The sequence below is a fragment of the Ananas comosus genome, linkage group 2, assembly GCF_001540865.1.
Source record: "Ananas comosus cultivar F153 linkage group 2, ASM154086v1, whole genome shotgun sequence".
Classification (NCBI taxonomy): Eukaryota; Viridiplantae; Streptophyta; class Magnoliopsida; order Poales; family Bromeliaceae; genus Ananas; species Ananas comosus.
In genome coordinates this window covers 9,424,498-9,430,621 of record NC_033622.1, presented here as the reverse complement: position 1 = coordinate 9,430,621, position 6,124 = coordinate 9,424,498, and positions in this window count along the sequence as shown.

Below are 6,124 nucleotides of genomic sequence, written 5' to 3'. Positions count from 1 at the left end.
GGGGCGAAATTCTCACTTCGGAATTTGCACGCACTCCAACCAGGAGCAACTAAAATCGCAAACCGTTACAAATTCTCGGGTTAGGTCACAATCGCACTCTCGGTACACTATCAACCACACGATCTAGTACGTGGCATTCCACGTTCCCGGGTCTAAGCTCGGACTGCCGTCCTGACCAAAACTTTGCCCTACCCGTAGGTACCGGGCCGCTACTCTACACAGCTGACTGCACCTGTCCAAACGGCCCCAGGCTCCGCAATCCACAAATGGTCCAGGCACGGGTCGTCCGCAAGCAACACCCGTTGTCGTCGTCCTACTCGACGAGCTCTACCGAGTTATACGTACCACTATAGGTTCCTAAGCACCTAGTGCGAGCCACCAGCCCTACGAGTGATCCATGGCCCGCTTCACACTTAGCAATGCTGAAGTGCTACTGCCAACTCACTCTCTCGGTTGATGTACATCCGCACTCTACGAGTATCTACACTCGAGCGCTCTATACGCCTCTATAGCGTTTCACATTAAGTCCCGTATTAGGCAACCCTGCCTATGCACACCGGCCACATGAGCATGACTCACGCACCTCAATTCGAGGTACTATAAGGCCCACGTGCCCGTACTCCGCAACTAACTGACTACTTTCTCAACAGTGATTCTACTTTCACTGTTCGATCTACCGGAACAACATCCGTAATACTCGGACTACTCGGGTATTCTCAAGAGTCATGGCTCAACTCCCGCAATTTACTAACCACATTGCTCTGCGAGTCGATTCGCCATTTCTACCTCTACCACGAGTCTCATTTCTCATCCACAGACCATCACTAGCAATTCGCTAGTGCCATCTGGCTCTCTACCTGCTCCTGCAGGCACTACACTCTCACCGCATAAGGATGCCCGGGTATCTACACTTACCCGTCTACTCGGTCCCTACTATACTAATGTATAAATAGTAGCAACTAACCATATGATATATACATGCAATGCACCAACTTTACGTCTTGCAGAGGCCTATGCTTGCCTCAATTAAATCATACCTGCCATGACATCGTCGATAGCAGCAGGTTCCACAACCTAGATCGCGTATCTACGGCCACTTGGCATCCGCTGCGAACCCTCTGGTTGCATTGTCCTTAATGCCCGTTCTCCCAACCATGACACACCTGCAAGCTGTCCCGGAGAGAAAAAGGCCATCGCCAGTGTCAGGGCCCGGCTACCACCTTGCGGACACTCATCTCTTGTATGGCCCGGTCGCCTACACCTGTAGCACTCGCCCTCTCGCTGCTCACACTGTTGTGGGTAATGAAGACAACCACAAAAAACACACCCTGCCGAGGACCGAATGTGGTAGGCCCCCGGGGCTCGGGATAGCGAGTGCGAACACATTGCAATCGGTTGAGAACTTAACGGACCACCGGATCCACTCGTTGGCCATCCTATTCCCCTTTCCTTGCAACAAGACTCGCGCTCCACTCGCACAAATGCACTGGCTTGTTCTATCCACAAGGCTTAACCTTCAAATATCCTCCAATCTCCATTAATCCACACTCGGGAAGGGCTCCTAGTGAGAGAGGGAGAAACATGGAGTTGAAGGGGTACTCTCTACTGTGAACAAGAAAGGAGGAGGTGTGGGGTTTATATAAGCCACCACAATTGCATTTAAACCTTCCAACTCTTCCTACTTGTAGCAGATCAAACTCTACTGTTTGCAGCACAGGGTACCGGTACGCAGGCTCGGGTACCGGTACGCCCGGGTTGACAACCAAACCCGAGAGTAGCTATCCTCGGGTTGCTGCGGGGTAACGGTACCAACCTGGTACCGTACCGGTACGCAGCCCCAACAGTAACCAAACCCGAGAACAAGCCTCTCGATTTGCTTGCCTGGTACTGGTACCACTCCTCTTTAGTATCGGTACGCAGTACCCAGGTTGCAGTTCTGGCAGTGCTTAGCTCCATTTCGCGCCGAGCAATACTAAAACTCACTAGTCTCATCTAGAACTCAACTTTAACCCTTCCAACATTGTTGGAATGTCGTATGGACTTTGTCCAACCATCCCCCTCGCCACACTTTGGTCACTTTGACCAAAAGTGGTTTTACACGATGAGGATCTATTAATTTCTCGAAGGTCCTGAGGGCCGCCAAAACTCGCTCCCTCCTAGCGCATGGCAGCCTCCTGCTGTTGCTGCACCAAATCGGCTCGTTGCCTCGCTACTCCCACGAGAGTGGCCAATTACTTGCGAAGTTCCAAATCTCCGCTCGTCTTGGATTGCTCTGGGACATCACTTGTCCCACCCCGCGTCGATCTAAACGAAGATCGCCTACGCGGTGCTATCGTTTTTTGAAACACGACACTCGATCAACTCTCGACCCTCTAGGTCGAACACGAGACAATTAATAGCAACTCAAATCGAGCGAAAGTCACGCAAGGGCGTCTATTCTCATCACTAAGTTTCATGTTGTATGCATCCAACATGAACACCCTCGGTTGAGAATAAACCACACCTTAAATCTACCTCTAACATCCGTTTTAGAGGTTTACTAACTTGACTCAATCGATCAATCTTTCGCCACAAGTCATAAGTTCTCGTCTCTCATGAGCCTTAACCTCTATGGTTTACTATCTTAGAGTCCCCTAGGTCCATCTAAACCATTCCCATTCTCTACTTTATGCTCTGATACTACTTTATCTGTCACGCCCTGAGACCCGCCTATTTGGTCGGATTCGAGCCCGCTAACAGACCGCCGAACGGATAAAGTTTTTCCTGTACATCCTAGGCGTCACAATCAATACAAAGCGTGAGGTTCCAACCAGGAACAAATTTCAGGCCAAGATTGCATAAGGAAGTATCAAAAACATAAATCTACTTGCTATTACAAGCATTCACATCACATGCTTTTTACATATTACATTTTCATTTTCTCTTCTTCCAAATACAATCAAGATTTCATAAATAATGCCTTCCTTCTTTTTCTACACCCCTAGGTAGGCTGACTCGGGGTACCGCTATCTCTGGTCTCAATGGTAGGGCGTTATTTACGAAGCTATGCTCTTTCCTCGCGCCGCTGCGCCTCTCGCGTGTGAACCTGAAACCCCAAAACCACGTAGGGTGAGAACTATTGTCCATAGTTTCCAGTGGGTACGGCCACCCAAGGAAAGAGCTCGACCCACCAGGTCCGAAGGAGGCACTACAACATGTTAGTCCAACAAATATCCAACAGATATATATATGCAAGTACTAAAATACATGTTATGCCTCTCAACATGCAACAATGCAAATTATGCAACTATTCAACTCAACATGCAATAAGCTAAGTAGATCGACTGATTCTACTTTCAATCCTGCTATCCACAGCTCATCCAATTGACATCTAAGGTTTCCTCTATCTTAGACCCATGTCATTTACAATTCTGCTCATAAGGTTTCATCTACTTTCACAATGCTATCCACCCGACTCGGTCTTGAGTAAATCATCCGCGGGATACCGCGTAAAGCGAGGCTCGAGGTGAATGACGTCTCACATTCACCTCAGCCTTAAATCCACTCAACTGGGATTCCGAATCCACTCTACTGGGATTCAACTACAGCTCACATGTGACCCAATCTGCTTGGCTAACTCGAAGGTTACGCCTCGACTCACTTCTCAAAATCTCATAGGTGAGGAGAATCTGCACTCGCACACCAAGACCATCTGCGGGACAACTACATTTGCCCTGGGGAAACTACGTCTGCCCCTTAGTGTGACATCTCCGGAGACCACTGCTTGTGTGGAGTGACCACCCTAAGCGAAAAACAGACTAAGTGAGTATGATTCAATCCTTGTCTACAGAGGATATCCTGTCTACAAAGGCCATAGTGCTTCTACCGCACTAGATTCAAATACCCCATTGGCAACTCGGGAAATCTACTATCCCTAGGTTCACATCATAGTGTTTCTACCACACTAAGTCCAAATGCCACTCATTCATGTCATTATGTTTTCCAAGTGTTTTTACCATACTAGATCAAATGCCACTCGTTTATGTAATCATGTTTAAGTGCCTCTACCATACTATTTCACATGCCACTCGTTTACATAAATATTTTGCCCAAGTTCATCACTTGTTTTCTAATGTTGAATTCTCTAATCAACCTAGAGTTATCGACTCAAATTCACATCTTCATGAATTTAGCACATGCTACAACTTGTCATCATGCACATTCCATCTAGCACATTCCACAATATGTTAACATGCATATATCTTCTCATGCATTCATATAGCATCTCATGGTAGGTAACAACATCAAGCATAATATGATTCCTACACTCATATTATCATGTACAACCTACCAAATATACATACATACATCTATAGAAACCAAGGTAGTCTAACAAAGCATTCATCTCATGTATTCTTCTAGTATTTACTTCATGCCTTTACATGTTTAGCAATTAACTATCATTATATGCATCAATGATAATTAACACTTCACTTCGACACGGAAGTGAGCTTGTATTTTCGGTGAGCACAACCCACCTTGCAACGCTATCCGATTGCTTGTAGTCACTTGCAATCGGCCTCTCGCGGCACGCGTGGTCCGGTTCAACCCGAAATCGCAATCGGCAACCGAACACTCGCCGATTCTCAACCTAGAGTCATCAAGGTGTCTGCCACCACGAATGACGCACCTCGCACGGGGAATTTTTATCTTTTGGTTCTCCCGTGGGGTAGTATTCATGATGTAGATTAAAGTATGTGTATGTATGGTTATCAGGTATTGCGGATCCATGGCTTCCAATAAACGCAAGCGTTTATTGTTAATTACCCCTACAGAATATTAGGGCACCTTCGATTAAGAGACCTCTGAAATGCTGAAGATAAACTGGAATTGGCACAAAAGGAAATTTATATTTTATTGCTCAATGTACATGGCTTTAAACCAAGGGTTAATCGCGCGCAGTGTCCATGAATAGAGCGTAAAGAAAATTTATTTTCAATTGTATCTATTAGTTATAATTCTAAGAACCCAATATTATGGTCAAATTAAATTTTGGTTGGAACTATAGTTGTGGAGGCTCAACACTATTACACCTAAGATGAAAAGATCGATTTAAATTCCATATATATAGCATGGAATTTAATGCATTATAATTCAAGATTAAAGCTCTAATTAATATGTATTAGAAAGTTTGATTGTGTAATTGAACTTAAATTATGTGATAAAAAAAGGTCCAATGATGATCAGAATTTGTTGAGCTCTAAAATATTTGGAGCTCAACTTTGAATTTCCATAATGAAATTGATAAGATCCCATATAATACATTGTAATTAATCGAACTTGATTAAAACATCTGAAACTTTAAATATAGTAATAAAGTCCAATAGGAGTTTAATTTGAGCTTTCAATCCTAAAATATATGTGTTAGATTAACCCAAATATCTTGAATCAGACGCTAATTTATATATTTAGAGTCTGAATAAAATTAAGCTCGTGAAATTCACATTTTGAATTTGGTTTCCATGCTCAAGGTGAATATTAACTAAATCCTGAATTATCATGTATTAGAATTAGTCAGATATGATTAATTAAACTCCAAAGTTATGTATTAGGAATCCAACAAACTTAATTTTATCAGATGTATTGATCAATCTATAATATAGGTTTAGATATTTGATCAAGTTTGAACCCATATTGGTGATGTAGACTTCTATGTTGTATATGCTAGAGAATCGAATATTTGGAATGGGATGTTCGTGGAAAAGAATTTGAGTTTAGTTAACGACATTTCGGTCATTGATATTGGTGGATTATGTTCACTGACGTTTCGGTCGAGGTTGGTTTGGTTCAAAAGGTTATGGGATGGGGTATAATGGGATATGGTTCATGAACTTAGATATGGTTCATGGTTTATGTCATGACGTATGGTTCATAGGGTTATGTTCATAGACTTATGGTTTCATGGGTTTATGGTTCATACTATGGTCATGGGTTTATGGGTTCATGAACTTGATGACGGTTTGTGTTATGATTCATGCTCATGAACTTGATTGATTCATGACTTGGATTCAATTCGTGGATTGGTGTATGATATGTCGCATCAGATTTGTGTATGGTTTTAGTCGCATATGGTTTGTTCAAAAGG